Source organism: Alosa alosa, chromosome 7 (genome assembly GCF_017589495.1).
Source record: "Alosa alosa isolate M-15738 ecotype Scorff River chromosome 7, AALO_Geno_1.1, whole genome shotgun sequence".
Lineage (NCBI taxonomy): Eukaryota > Metazoa > Chordata > Actinopteri > Clupeiformes > Clupeidae > Alosa > Alosa alosa.
In genome coordinates this window covers 3,181,583-3,198,564 of record NC_063195.1, presented here as the reverse complement: position 1 = coordinate 3,198,564, position 16,982 = coordinate 3,181,583, and the positions used below count along the sequence as shown (strand labels likewise).

The 16,982-nt window shown below is 38.4% G+C and overlaps 1 long non-coding RNA gene across 1 annotated transcript; it reads left to right on the top strand.

Annotated features, from left to right (window-relative positions):
- Nucleotides 1-7,014: 7,014 nt before the first annotated feature.
- Nucleotides 7,015-16,772, top strand: LOC125297456. Its single transcript, XR_007194046.1, has 4 exons — nt 7,015-7,695; nt 15,029-15,188; nt 15,745-15,912; nt 16,568-16,772. It is a non-coding gene; the product is annotated as an uncharacterized LOC125297456 (long non-coding RNA).
- Nucleotides 16,773-16,982: the final 210 nt, after the last annotated feature.

Below are 16,982 nucleotides of genomic sequence, written 5' to 3'. Positions count from 1 at the left end.
AATTATTATGTGTGTATAGTGTATATATTAGTGTGTGTGTGTAATTATTATTATTATTAATTATTAAAATTATTAATTAATATTATTAATTATTATTATGAGTATTATTAATAAAATTAGTGTGTGTAATTAATATTATTAATAGAAATTATTAGTGTGTGTAAATTAATATATAATTATTATTAAGTATTATTATAAAAGTGTGTGTGTAGTGTAGTGTGTGTGTAGTGTGTGTGTGTGTGTAGAGTGTGTAGTGTGTGAGTAAATTATTAATAGTGTATTGTATAGTGTGTGGTGTGTAGTGTGTGTGTAGTGTGTGTGTGTAGTGTGTAGTGTGTGTATAATTAAATATTATTATTAGTGTGTAGTGTTGTGTGTAGTGTTTAGTGTGTAGTGTTGTGTGTAGTGTGTGTGTGTGTGGTGTTGTGTGTGTGGTGTCGTGTGTGTGTGAGTAATGTGATATTATTATTATTAGTGTGTATTAATAGTGTGTGTAGTGTGTAGTGTGTGTAGTATTATTAGTGTGCGTGTATGGTAATATTAGTGTGCGTGTGTGTGTAATGTGTGTAGTGTTATTATTATAATTAATAATTATTATTAATATAGTGTTTGTAATTAATGTGTGTAATTATAAATTATTATTATTATAATTATTATTATTATTATTAATAGAAATTAATTATTTGTAGAGTGTGTAGTGTGTATGTAGTGTGTGTAGTGTGTGTTATTAGTAGTGTGTGTGTGTAGTGTTATGTATAATTAATATAATTATTATTATTATATGAGTGTGTGTAGTATGTAGTGTTGTGTGTAGTGTTTAGTGTCTTAGTGTTATTAATGTAGTGTGTGTGTGTAGTGTTATTATTAGTAATAAATGTGTATGTAATTAATATGATAATATTATTAATTATTATATAATTATTATTAATTATTATTAGTGTGTAGTGTGTATTATATTAATGTGTATGCGTATTATTATTATGATGTGTAAGTGTTATTAATTAATAAATATGTGTGTAGTGTTGAGTAATAATATGTGAAGTGTGTAGTGTGCGTGTGTATAGTATTGTATTATGAAGGTATCGCATTATTAATATGATGTGTAGTATTATTATTAGTATGGAGGTGTGGTGTTGTGTTAGCAGTGTGTGTGTGGTGTTGTGTGTAGGGTATTAGTGTGTGTTAGTGTGTGTGTGGTGTGTGTGTGGTGTGTGTGGTGTGGTGTGGTGTGTGTGTGGTGTGTGTAGTGTGTGTGGTGTTGTGTGTAGTGTGCGTGTGTGTGTAGTGTTTAGTGTGTGTGTAGTGTGTGTAGTGTGTGTGTAGTGTGTAATGTGTGTAGTGTGTGTGTGTAGTGTGTGTTGTGTGGGAGTATTATTATTAATTATATTATTAATAAGTGTGTGTAATTATTAATTATGTGTACAGTGTGTAATTAATATTATTATTATTATTATGTAAATTATTACAGTATTATTATTATAATTATTAATATAGTGTGTGTGTAATTATTAGTGTGTGTGGTGTGTGTGTGTGGTGTGTGTGTGGTGTGTGTGTGTGTGGTGTGTGTGTGTGTTAATAATTATTATTATTGTAATTATTATTATTATTATTAGTGTGTGTGTGTAGTGTGTAATGTGTGTGTGTGTGTGTAGTGTGTGTGTTGTGTGTGTGTAGTGTGTAAAAATTATTAATTATTATTATAGTGTGTGTGTAATTAGTGTGCTAGTGTGTGTAGTGTTATTATTATGGTAATACGTGTGTAATTATTATTAATATTATGTGTATTATGTGTAATTAATTAGTGTATTATTATTATGTAGATATTATTAGTGTGTGTATTATTATATAGTGTGTGTGTGTAGTGTATAATATGTGTGTATGTAATTATTATATTTATTATTAATTATATTATTATTATTATTATTATTAATATATAAAAATTAATAATAATTATTATTATGTAGTGTGTAGTGTTATTATGCGTGTGTATAAAATTAATATTTGTTTGTGTGTGTGTGGTGTGTGTGGTTTTTATTATTAGTGATAACGTGTGTGTGTGTGGTGTATTGTGTTATTATTATTGTGTTGTTATTGTAATTATTATTGGTGTGTGTGTGTGGTGTGTATGTGTGGTGTGTGTGTGTGGTGTGTGTGTGGTGTGTGGTGTGTGTGGTGTGTGTGTGGTGTGTGTAAATTATTAGTGTAGTGTGTGTGGTGTGTGTTATTATTATAGTGTTTAATTATTATTATTGTAATTATTATTATAATTATTATTGAATTATTATTATTAATTATTATTATAAAATTATTATTATTATAGTGTAATTATTAATATGGTGTGTGTGTGTGTAGGTGTAGTGTGTGTAGAAATTATTAATAAATTATTAATTATTAATTATTAATATCTTAATTATTATTAGAAATTATTAATTATTATTATTAGTGTGTGTAGTGTATGTAATTAATATTAGTGTGTGTGTGTGAGTGGTGTGTGTGTGTGTGGTGTGTGTGTGTAGTGTGTGTATGAGTATTAATTATTATTATTATTAGTGTGTTATTAATTATTATTAGTGTTGTGTGTAGTGTTTAGTGTGTGTGTGGTGTGTGTGGTGTGTGTGTGTGGTGTTGTGTGTGGTGTAAATTATTATTATTAATAGTGTGTGTGTAGTGTAGTGTGTGTAAGTTTGTAGTATTAATGTAATTATTAGATATTAATATTATAGTGTGTATGAGTGTCGTGTTTATGTAGTGTTATGTGTAATTAATAAATATTATTGTGTAGTGTTTAATTAATAATATGGTAAATTAATATGATGTGTAATTAATAATATATGATATTGTGTGTAGTGTGTGTGTGTAGTGTGTAGTATTTAATATAATAATAAATATATTATTATGTAATTATTATTATGTAGATAATAATATGAGTATTGTGTGTAGTGTTTAGTGTGTGTGGTATTGTGTGTGAGTGTGTGTGTGTAGTGTTGTGTGTGATGATAAATTGTGTGTGTAGTGTGTATTGTAGTGTGGTGTGTGTGTAGAGTTTGTAGTATTAGTGTGTGTAAATTATTAGTGTGTGTGTGTGTGTGTGTGTAATTATTAATAATTATTATTATTATAGTGTATTATAATTAATAATGTGTGTGTAGTGTAATAGTGTTATTATTAATTAATAAATTATTAATAATGTTTAATTAATAAGTGGAGTGTGTAGTGTGTGTAGTATTGTGTGTGTAATTAATAAATATTATTAATTATTTATTATATAGATGTCATTAGTATTATTATTATAGTGTGTGTGTGTATAGTATTGTATATATTAACTTATTATTATGTAGTATTAATTATTATTATAGATATGTATAGAAGTGTATAGTGTGTAAATTATATGAGTAATAACGTATTATTATATTAATATTAATTATTAATAATTATTATTATGAGTATAAATTATGTATATAGTATTTGGTGTGTGTGTAATTATTATTGTTGTGTGTGGTGTGTGTGTTGTGTGTATGGTGTGTGTAGTGTGTGTGTAATTATTATTATTATTATTATTATGTGTGTGTGTGTGGTGTGTGTGTAGTGTGTGTGTAGTGTGTAGAGTGTGTGTAGTGTGTAGTGTGTAGTGTGTGTGCAGTGTGTGTGTAGTGTGTGTGTGTAAATTAATATAATTATTAATTAATATTATTAATTAATAATAATTAATATTAATTATTATTATTATTAGTGTGTGTGTGTGTAATTATTAATATTATAGTGTGTATTATTATTAATTATTATTAATTAATAATATGTGTGTGTGTGTGTATTATAATATTAATTATTATTAGTGTGTGTGTGTAGTGTGTGTGTGTGTGTGTGTGTGTGTGTGTGTGTAGTGTGTAGTGTAGTGTGTGTGTGTGTGTGTGTGTGTAGTGTGTGTGTAGTGTGTGTGTGTGTGTGTGTGTATGTAGTGTGTGTGTAGTGTGTGTGTGTGTGTAGTGTGTAGTGTGTGTGGTGTGTGTGTGTGTAGTGTGTGTGTGTGTGTGTGTGTGTGTGTGTGTGTGTGATGTGTGTGTGTATGGTGTGTATTATTATAGTGTGTGTGTGTGTATATGATATATATATAGTGTGTGTACATCTCTGTAGTCTAGCTCTCTCTCCATCTTGTGGCCACTTATTCACTTCCTGAACCGTCCTGTTGGGGGGGGTTGAAAATAACGAAAAAGGTCTCTGTTTTGATGTGTGTGTGTGTGTGTGTGAGAGAGTGTGTGATGTGTGCGTGTGTGTTTGAGCGTGTGTGTACATGTGTGTATGTTTGTGAGTGTGTGTGTGTGTGTATGTATACCTATTGCTACTGGCACGATATGGTGAACTTAAGCTCATTCTTCAGGAAAGCCACAGTCTGTATCCCGAAACCTTACACACACACACACCTACACAGCTTACAGTATGTGAATAAATCAAAAAAACAAATAATAAATGATACTGACCGTCAATTGGACCTCTTCCAGCTCTACTCAGTAAAATATGACTCCTCCCTCCCTCTCTTCCATTCTATCTCTCACACATAGAGGTCTAATAAGCTCTTGGTAGGGCGATACGGCCTATAAAAACAATCTCTGATTTTTTTCACATACAGCCTATTTTGCAATTTTAATTGTTTTTCCCCTGACTGAAGCCAGCAATAAAGCGAGTTATGACTTTGTTTTGTCACACACACATACACACACACCACACACACACCACACACACACACTACACACACACACACACAAATTGCCACACCTCACACAATAATAATAACAATAACACCACAATAATAATTCACAATACCACCACAATAATAATTACAATAACACCACACACACCAATAATAATACTACTACCTCGGCTACCACCAATAACACAATAACACACACTGGCCAATAACACTACACATAATTACACACACACACACACACATATGCACACACACACACACACACACACACACTACACACTCTACACACACACACACACACTACACACACTCACACTACACACTACACACACACACACACACACACACACACACACACACACCTGGTTGGCCTGTGTCAGTGAGTAGTGTTTCTGCTCCAGGTGTTTCTGCAGTTCATCGATCTTCAGCTTCAACTGCTTGTTTGACTCCACCTGCTCTGTCATCAGGCTCTACCAGTCTCCGCCTCCTTCTCTTCCAGACTACTAATCAACATGCAGAGCCCTGGTTCCGACTTCCTTTACGCCGATGAAGGCACAACCCATCAAACAGGTAAACACACACACACACAAACACAACAACATTCTTCGCGAATGGCGTTTTATGCATAGAAAGCTCACCGGCATGATCACAGTTTGTAATCACCGTCGATACACCATTGATACGATCATATACACCTTTTTGTGTCTGTTATGAGGTGGCCTCTCGTGAACAGACAAAAAAGACAATATTATTATTGTACCTGTGGGGCATACTACTGAATCTCAATTAGTGGGTTAGCGAGGGTATGTTACCTCAAAGCCAGGGTATGCTGTGACCGCGAGGGATCTGTTTTAGTGTCGCTATATTACCATGGTATCTTATACTTGTAACTAAACCTGGTCGGAGAGGTTATGTGCTAAGTTATAGCTCAAATCGTTAATTCCACCGCCCACTGACCAATCAATTGTCTTGAAAACGTTCTCTCACATGTAGGATTCATATCTTACAGGTGGAGCTCGCCTCTACACACATTTTGGATATCGTTATGCTTTTAATAGTGTTGTGCGGCAAATATCCTACTATGGACGGCATACCATACAACAACTGATGACAATCGATTTATTTGATGTTGTAGGTTAGCCACTAAAAATGACCGCAGTGTAAATTACACTATATTTTAAATATAGGCAGTCTTGTCGCGTCTCCACGCTTCCGCGATTGGCCAACGCCATCCCAACACCGAACGCCGCGACAGATCTGAGCTGAAAGCCTAGTTTGACAAATAAAATCACATAACTGCTATCGAGTATCACTTAACGCACCCTGAGTCAAGGCTGAGTGTGAAGCCTCGATATGTCTTCATAGCCTAGATTTGTCTAACGTGCTTCGTAGTATACCCCACTGTAATGCATGTGTGATGGTGTGTGAGAGTTACCTGTAATGCTTGTGTGATTATTTGGGTGGCTTTCTCCAGGTCGATGCAGGCTTGCTTGTGACTCATGTCCATATGCTGACTAACCTCATTAATCTACACACACACACACACACACACACATAGGTCTCTATTACAACACAATACCAGCGCTCCAAACCTCAGACATGCAAGGTCACTATTGTAATTGTCTAAATTATATCAGTTATTTTATATTTCTCAAAGCCAATTCAATTTGTTTTAATCTGTGCAAAACGTCTTTATATCTGGAATAGAGTATTATCAAAGTGAAATGGTTGATGTGTAGCCTGGGGAGATCCCAGACGAACCTGTTACTTGAGAATTGTCAAGCGGTCTGGTGATGACCAGGCTAGACAGGAAGTCATTGTCCCCCGAAAATCGAAGACTAAACGGTGACTACAGAATATTTTGTCGGCTAGTGTGACACCGTGGTAAATCTGAAAGGACACAACACCAACTCGCAGAAAACAAAAAAGCTTGGCGTGGTAAAAGTACGGGGGGAAAATAGAGAATCTCTGACTTTGCACACGTACTGGGGAGCTAGAGCTTCTACTGCCTCATACACATATTGGCTAGTAGTGTTCACTGATGTTTTTTAGCAGTGTGACTACGCAGAAACCACTAGATGGTGTATTTCCTTCAAACAATATCCCAAAACAACTGCACGACCCCCACCTTCGTGCCAACTCTTCGTAGCCTCCCGGAATCGGTATGGTTTGACGCCGACCAAGGCTGCCGGCGCGAAGTCGAACCCTGCATGTCGTCTTCCAATTGAGATTAACGGATGACTTTAAAATACTGATTTGGAAAAAAAGACTACAACCTCCTAAGTGATTAAATAATATATATATATATATATTTAGACATAGATTAACACAACTTCTCCTTACTAAATATCTAAGCATAAGCCGCTCACATCAACCAGGCTGCTCTCTGTAAACTGACTGTTGGGTTTGTTTGGCTTTTCTTCTTCGACTGCCTTTACAAGGTTCAGTTGAGCATAGAAGTTTATCGCCCTCTACCGTGCAGGATGAGAAGTTGCTATATATTTTTTTAACAACAGCTGGGTCAAAGATTCTGTAGTTAACTGCACCTCTCCTCTTAAAATAAATGGTAGGCCCTAACTGTTAGTTTTACAAGTGCACACACTAAATGGAGAGGATTAACTTAAAATGCAGACTGCGCCTCTAAATAGGCGACTTTTTATATATCAGCACTATTTCCACTAGACTAATGTTTACCAAGCATGCCAAAGCTTTGATCTCTTAGCACTGTCACTTATGTTTTTTCATGGTGAGATGGCCATCCCGATACATTTTGGATGACATGGGGCGCAAGGTTCACGCATTTCTCATTCTGTACGCTAGAGGACGATAGGCTTCCATGCTAAACCGTCTCAAGGCAATGGCTTGAGTAGAAGTGTAGAAGAAGAAAAGCACAACAAACCACACCGATCCATCGAACTACTGCGAAGATATATTGTAGCCTAAGTTTTCACCTATCCTACAGAAAAAAAATCGATTCTGCTGTTGGGAAGGTTAGCCTACCTTTGTTTACAAAGCCTGTGATTCTTTAGCTAGGCTAGTCTAGGCTACTTTAAAGTCCTACGCTAACCGAAAGATGGAATGGAGCAGCAGCAGAGTTTTACCAAAAGGCGGAGCTAGGCAACGACATAATTCTTTCACACACACACGGGCATTTGTGGGGCGTGGGCGGTAACCTGGGGCCTGTACTACGAAGGGAGCTTAACCTACCCAGATGTAACCCAGGGCTACTTTGTTAAACGGGGGTTGACAAAACCTGGTTATCTTAAGTGGTGTTAATACCTACTACGACGCTGATTATGAAGTTGATTTGTTGAGCCGGGGTTAACCTAATTGGAGTTTGTGCGCGTTCACATAAGGGGCGGGTTGCAGCGCAAGTCACCACTTTCAATGTTATGGGGAATTAAAACCCAATCTACGACAAAAATCAAATACTTCGGCAGTGAACAAAGCAAGGCTGTTGGCAACGTATTGCAGATCGGGTAGCCTAAATGCCTAAAAGTAAAGTTTTATTCCCACATGTTCTTCAAATATGTGTTACGGAGGATTAGTAGCTTGCGGAATGTCTGAAATGAGTTGAAATAATTAAATAGCCTATTTTGAGTTCATAGAAAGGCCTACAGATGCCACCCAATTCAGAAGTGGGCATATAGATTACAGTAATAAGGATAATTGAATATTTAAGTAGCCCCCATTGACTGATTTAGTGTATGCCTAATCCTGTGAACATTTCAGATGCAACACCATTGCCAAACGCACATGGCAGCAGGTCAAAATGAAACACAAAACATTATTCAGAATAGTAGGTTTATATAGTAGCTTGCCTTAATATTTCTTAATTATGAAAACATGTAGGCCTAGCTTATAGCCTTCACTTGGCCTCTGTTTTACAGCTAACAAGAAAAAGGTGTCTTTGAACACTACTGTAGGAGGAAAGGCACCAGAGTGTTTTACAGCAGCAGAGGAGTTGGCCATCGCAACACAGTGGAAGCCCGACATGGAGGGGGTTGAGGGAGGCATTCGGGTCGGATTCTGGTGCTGTGGAAATGTGTAGCCTTTATGTGCAGGGTACAGTAATATGACATTCAATTCAATTCAATTCAATATATGACACTCAATTCAATTCAATTCAATAACAAGTTTGTTAAAATGGTGATTTTAATTGATTAGGCCTACTGTAGGCTATGTCCGATTTATTTTAGGTTATTCTTGCTCAGATGTTCAGCATACTGTAGGCATTGGAAGATGCATATTGGAATCCGTTCAGTGAAAAGTAAAAAAAAAAAAAATTGCTGCCGTTTTTGACGGCACTTTGCCAACACTTTGCAAAGCAGGGACTGAACCAATTACTGCACTCTATCTACGACCATTGGCCCAGTCAGGAAGTGTAGCCCACGGTTATGATCAAATCGTGAGTAGGCCTAGTGCAGCAGCAACAGCAGCGGGACAATTCAAGTCATCTGTTAAAAACACTTAGTAGACTAGCCTACTACTTAACCTCAGTAACAACAGGTTACACCACACAGTACATGTGAATTAGTAGACCAGGGGCCTGTACTACGAAGCGGGGTTTCTGGCTTATCTGGGTAACTTCAAGAGTAACTTGATCACGTGTGGCGTAACTTCCCGATTAACCCGTTACTACGAAATGTGGATAGGTTTTAACCCGGTATGCTGCCATGGCAATTTACGCTGCATCTCAAACCTGCTCCGACCAGGTTATGTTCTTGGTTAACCCGAGGTTTCCGTTAACCACACCCTTTATAAGTACCACCCCTCCACTAACAATTTCTCCCGAGACATGTCGGCGTACCTGGATGATCCATACAACATTGGAGCTAAATCGTGAGGGACTCTGTTCGCAGGGCGAGGGGTTTTAGAGACCGCCAGAAAATATATATAGCCTACCGGACGATATTCTCTATGAAGATATAGATTGTCAGCCGAGGGAATTCGTTATCTTTGTCAGATGATCTAGGAAGGCGTCTCATAGCAATGCCGATACGTGGACATTCATGTATTCAATCGGTGATGCAAGAATACTGTATGTCGAAAATAAATCGGACATAGGCCTACAGTATGCTGAACATCTGAGCAAGAATAGCCTAAAATAAATCGGACATAGCCTACAGTAGGCCTAATAAATAAAATCACCATTTTAACAAACTTGTTGAATTGAATGTCATATTACTGTACCCTGCACATAAAGGCTACACATTTCCACAGCACCAGAATCCGACCGAATGTCTCCCTCAACCCCCTCCATAATCGGCCTTCCACTATTATTTGCTATGGCCAACTCCTCTGCAACTGTAAAACACGCTGGTGCCTTTCCTCCTACAGTAGTGTTCGAAGACACCTGTTTCTTCTTCGTAATCATTGAAAGTGGTGACTTGCACTGCAACCCGCCCCTTTTATGTGAACGCGCACAGGTTAACCCCGGCTCAACAAATCAACTTCATAATCAGCGTCGTAGTACCGATTAACACCACTTAAGATAACCAGGTTTATATGTACATGTAAGTAATTAACTGGTACACTTAATAGGCTTATTCCACTGTATCAAAGAGTAACATGGTTGTAGCAGCACAGCTGTTACAAGGATACAAGGAAGTTTATTGTCACATGCATATAGTTACTGGAAGTAAGAAATGCAGTGAAATTATATCTGGTGACAGCCTTTTTGTGCATTTATATAAATGTAGCGTGACAAGTGTGTTTACATACAGCAAAAACTCTTCTGTATTGCCCTCTCTCTCTCTGTATATATATATTTATACAACAATTGGGTTCTATGGAACTATTTATTTGTTTCTGATTGGCTGAGAGACGTTCCATGAGTTGGAATATCCCTGGACATTTCAACTCAGACTTTGCACAGCTAATAATAAATCACTCCGCGATACAATGCGAAGATTTGACACAATGTTCTCATCCCAGCTCTCCACTATTTCAAGCAATGGGTTACTCCCTATCTTTTACTGTCTATGGTTCCTCTTAGCAAACCATAAGCTCAAGTGCAGGGCTCTAATATATACACACACACAGTATTGTATGTAGTATTGCATTACTAGCCTATTCTAATTTGGTTTGTTCTATTGACATGGAATGAATGAACAGGCACACGTGACTATGGAGTAGGTCTACTTCACAATTCAGATTTTCAGATGGTGCGTTGTGGCTGACAACGGCCCTAAAATCTCGAGTGTCTAGGTTTATTGCTGGTTCCTGGTTGCTGTAGTGCAATGATGTCATCTGCTGGCCGTGCCGCGCAATAGCGCCACAACATATGTAATTTCACTGGACATTACGGTACAAATCTTGTTTTTCCTTATAATATTCGTGTCATCCAGCTAACATATTGCTTAATTCTTTTGACATTTCGATCCTTTATAAATTGTAATGTAATATAAAGGTACGTTTTTGAATGTCATTACTCTGACATGTGAGGGATAACGGCCACCGACGTGACCTGTTATACGTGATTCATGGACAAGGGGAAATGCCATTAACTCGGCGTCACGCAGCGGCAATTTTCTTAATATCGACATTTCTCCACATTACTTGATCCAAATTCTGTATTTTTTGCTGGATAAATGTTGTACAAAAATGTAGTTTCGTATCAAAGTGGAATGGTTGTTGTCGTAAGTCAGCGGCGTTAGTTTGAGCACATAATTGAGGTTTTGTTTACATGTGTTCAATGTAAGTCAATGGGCGCCGGTATTCGGCCAATGGCGGCGTCCAAAGAATCTTTTGCCGGATAGCGAGACAGCGGTCACCCATTACTCTCGTTTGAATTACTCGCGAACCCGTGATCGCATAGATATGGCAAGCATATCAGAAGAAAGAGGGGATACATGGCTATATATTGGTACCAAGTATATCGATGCTTCTGGGCTATAAAAACAGACAACGTGACTGCAAAATAACATGTACTACAAACACCATGATCGGATGGATATGCCACGTCAGATGAAAGAGGAGATACAGAGCTATCATTTGATACCAAGTACATCCTTCTGGGTTATAAAACAGACGAAATGACATCAAAATAATAACTTCATATAGCTCGACTTACCCCACGTTTTTGGCATCCAATTCGAGACTCACATTGCATCCCAATTTATTCGACAAAGAAACACCTTTTTGCCTTCACTTTGTTCACGACAATGCAGTAAAGTTGTTTTAGAATCATCATGAGTGTACACACAGAACATGCAAACTCGGGTTCAGTCAGGTCAGATCAGTTCGTGTCACAGATATGGAGCGCAGAAAGGGCATTTTTCATTACTAAATAAAAAAAAATGTCATTTATTTCTGTAAGGCGCACACCACATGTCTGTAAATTGCTCAGCCCCAAAGCCCCCCTCCACCATGGTTCTTATATTGCCAGATTCAGGACAGTCTGCCCTACACATACATGAACGTCATGTCCAGCTGACAGAGATACATTTCAAAATAAGAATGGTATAATACGCTTTTTGTCTTTGTAGCCTATTATTTAAAACATCAAAATTAAATCAATGCAAGTATTAATATGAATTGGTGGCAGATCTGGGTAGCCTAGACTGTTCTGAAACAATATAGCATGTGTAAATGGCACTTACAATGACCAGGATAAATGCTTATAACTAAAGGTAGTGAGAATGGCCAAAAATAGAGTAGGGCTCATAGGGCTAAATAAAAAAAAAAAGGCATTTATTTCCGTAAGGCACACACCACATATTTTTCACATTTGCTCAGCCCCAGAGAATCCCTCCACCATGGCAATGATATTGCCAGATTCAGGACAGTTTGCCTTACACACACATGTGCCAGCTGACAGTTTGCAGTGGTGAGATACATGTTAAAATATATTATTTAAACATCTAAATTAAATCAATGGAAGTATTAATACATGCAATTGTGGCAGATCTGTGTAGCCTAGACTCTGCTGGGGGAAAAAAACAATGTATAGCATGTGTGTATGGCACTTACATTGACCAGGATAAATGCTTCTAACTAAAGGTAGTGAAAAAGCCCATAAAACAGTCTAGGGTTCTAAGTGTTAATTTCTTAATTCAGAGCCATGTTACTTACAGCCAAGTACTTGGAGTGGATATCAGAAAGAAATATAGTTTGGCCATCAGTATAAGATTAAATATCTGCATACAATATTTGTAGTATTTATTATTGTTCTTTAACATCATTTGAATAAGACTTATTAAGTAAGGTGCATTATCATAATGTACTTTTTTTATAGCATTGGCCTATTTATGGAAAACAATTTGGAGTGGACAACAAACTGACCTGTGTATCAGTGTTGGCTTTACACAATTTATTGCCATTATTAAAACAGGGTATCCTAATCTTCAAAACTTTTTGAGTAGTTTTCAAATAGTAGTTTTGATTCCCAAGTGCCACCCCAATAAAAAGTCTGGACCCAGCTGGCCCCCCCTATAAAATAATCCTGGCTACGCCCCTGCATACATACACACACACACACTCGGCTACGCCCCTGCATACACACACACACACACACACACACACACATACACACACTCGGCTACGCCCCTGCATACATACACACACACACACACTACACACACTCGGCTACGCCCCTGCATACATACACACACACACACACACACACACTCGGCTACGCCCCTGAATACATACACACACACACACACACACACACACACACACACACACACACACACACTCGGCTACACCCCTGCATACATACACACACACACACACACACACACACTGCTACGCCCCTGTGTGCAGGTGAAGGGCTAAAGTGGGGATGACTCCAGTTATCCGCAGTTTAAGAGAGTGACGGCAGTGGGAAAAGAGCGGTTCTCGTGTCTGGTTGTTTTTGTGTGCAGGGATCTGTAGCGCCTGCCAGAGGGGAGGAGATTTAAGAGTGTGTGTGCAGGGATCTGTAGCGCCTGCCAGAGGGGAGGAGATTTAAGAGTGTGTGTGCAGGGATCTGTAGCGCCTGCCAGAGGGGAGGAGATTTAAGAGTGTGTGTGCAGGGATCTGTAGCGCCTGCCAGAGGGGAGGAGATTTAAGAGTGTGTAGGACATGTGGAGTCTCAAATACATCAGCACAGTCACATGATATGAACCAGGTTATTAAACATGAATGTCAGTAGTTCCATGGTAGGAAATATGACTCAACTGGTTTCTTAAATACATGTATAAATGTTAACTTACAGACAGGGCTTCCAGGCACACCCACCATCCTGGAATGCTTTCTTGCTTGCGGAACGGATTCCTCTGAAATGAAAGACCATACAATCTGTTCTGATTGCAAAAAGAATATTTGAATTGTGTAAATAATGTAGTCTGTACTTAAGAGGTCTTACCATCACTTGACGCTGCACTGCCTTTTGTGGATGCTCGCATCTTCTTCCGCCTCAATGCTGGAAGTGTCCATCAGCCGCTGACATTTTTCCATAGCTTTGGTGTATGAATCTACGTTAAGAGAACAAAGTGTTTGTGAGCCAGTAGTAGAACAAAGCAGTATTTCCATACAGAGAAAACTATTATTGATTTATATATATATATATATATATATATATATATATATAATAGTATAGCAGCAATAAGTCACCTGTACACAGCCAGATTTTCTTGACTGGATATTTGGCCCAGCTTTTGACTTTTTGCATTGTAGCCCACAACTGCCAGTCCACACCAAAGATTTTAGAACATAGCTCTGTTCTAGAATCTTTGGTCCACACTATGGTGTCTCCATCCAACAAGCACAGACGGCTGGTCCACTCTGACCCAACTGTTGGTGTTTGTTGGAGCAGTGTGCAAGCTCCTTAAGACAATATCCAGCTCAACTTTAATTCTATACACTACTTTAATCATTTCTATATGTTATTTAACGCATATATTTACATTTTTGGGAGCGCAGTGAATCATCTGTTTCTTCCGCACTCTCAAACACACCTCTCTAATCCCGCCCACTCCCGCATAGAGCTTTCAAAACATGTCCCACGCCGCACTCTTTTGGAATATTATTATTATTATTATTATTATTATTATTATTATTATTATTATTACTCTTTTGAGTCGCGACCCGCGGGTGTCCTTGAGTGCAGACCTCTAGGATCGTTGTAGAATTTTAACAGATCTCTCCCCATTCATTTACTATCCATATGACCTTCATATTAGGAGTTACAGATCTCTCCCCATTAATTTAGATGAGAGCCAGCCTTGTTAGTCTGAAATAACTGCCCAGAGACGTTACCAAGATGGCCACCGAGTGCCTGGACTTGTCTAAAAGGACTTTGGTAATGCTGGCTTTAAATTCTCTGTTTCTTTACAGATCACAAGGTTGTCCATAACCGGAGGAGACTCTGTTAAAAAAACAGTGTTGCGGGTGTGCAGGAAGGTCATCGGCGCTAAACTAGGCACCCAGTTAAACTGGTGTGGGAGGGGCCAGAAGACGGGCATCAAATCACGGCCGATTCATGAAATTCTACTGAGTAAGTCTTTCAGCATTCTCAAGCCTGTCAGTGTGAACGGCTCCCAGGTTTAAGGTGTTTTTGTTTTTTGTTTTTTTTTGCGCTAGCTTTTTGTATTCAAGGATTAAAAATCGTAAAATCTGGCCCCAGCTGTGGCGCAACTGGCTGGGGCACCTGCACCGTACACCGGCGACCCGGGTTCAATTCCCGCCCCGTGGTCCTTTCTGGATCCCACCCTTACTCTCTCTCCCACTCACAAAATAAAAACAAATCGTAAAATCTTAACGCTGACTACACCAGAAATGAGTCCAACCAAATACTAGATTTTGACCCTAGTCTTGTTGTATGTTTTCTCTCCTAGTGTTAGTATTTTGACCCTAGTCTTGTATGTTTTCTCTCCTAGTGTTAGTATTTTGACCCTAGTCTTGTATGTTTTCTCTCCTAGCGGCAGTGTTTTGACCCTAGTCTTGTATGTTTTCTCTCCTAGTGTTAGTATTTTGACCCTAGTCTTGTTGTATGTTTTCTCTCCTAGCGGCAGTGTTTTGACCCTAGTCTTGTTGTATGTTTTCTCTCCTAGTGTCAGTGCTTAAAAACAAAACCCTATCCAGCGCCACAGAAGCCGAGGTGGAGGCCGCCATTCAGGCCTGGCTGCGGGTGAGCCTAGACAGGCTTGGAGGAGGGGGGAGATGCAGACGAGCCCCACCATAGCGCTCTAGATTTGACTAGCGCTAACACAAGCATAAAGGTAAGCCCTAGTGATCCAGACAGCGCTCTAGATTTGACTAGCGCTAACACAAGCATAAAGGTAAGCCCTAGTGATCCAGACAGCGCTCTAGATTTGACTAGCGCTAACACAAGCATACAGGTAAGCCCTAGTGATCCAGACAGCGCTCTAGATTTGACTAGCGCTAACACAAGCATACAGGTAAGCCCTAGTGATCCAGCCAGCGCTCTAGATTTGACTAGCGCTAACACAAGCATACAGGTAAGCCCTAGTGATCCAGCCAGCGCTCTAGATTTGACTAGCGCTAGCACAAGCATAAAGGTAAGCCTGTTGATCGAGCCAAAGCTTAGAAAGAAAACTAGGGTATTTGTGTTTTTTGTATTATTTAGTCATTTTCATCATGGACCAGATGGATCAGGGCTTCTGTGTTTTTTCTATTATTTAGTAATTTTCCTTATGAACCAGATGGTTCAGGACTTGGGAGATGTGATCTTTGTTTTGAACTTCTCAGAAAAACGGCACATTTCCGGTGAATGATCTCTCCATGTCAATCAATAGTTACGGTGGTGAAGAGACCTGTCATGTGCTCACTGTGACCTCATAATCCCCCGCCATGGTAACAGAAACGGAACACAACGACCTATCATGTGCTCATTGCTTTGTCTCTCTCTTGCAGGAGGAGACAGTCTGTCAGGAGGAGAATCTCTGTTGTCTTGGCCTTCAGATGTAGGCCTGTTGTTGAGAGAGAGAGAGAGAGAGCAAGTTTGTTTGTTCCTGTTTGTTCCTGTGTGTGTGTGTTTTTGCGTATTTGCCTATTGTTCTTCTCATTTTGCATACTGATACTGAGTCTGAGTTCTGACATTAAAGTTTCTTCACTTGAATCTTGTCTGTTCTGTAGGTATACGGTGCCTTCATGTTTCAGGAGTGATGACATTATTGCACTGACCTTGAAGTGCTCCCAAGTGCAATTCCGAAATACATTGTAGTTATCCTTTTTATCTGCCTAGATAATCGCCAAGTTTTATTTTGTATAACCATACTTGGGTCGTGTAACTACCCACGTAACCTTATTTAAATAGGGAAAACGTGGA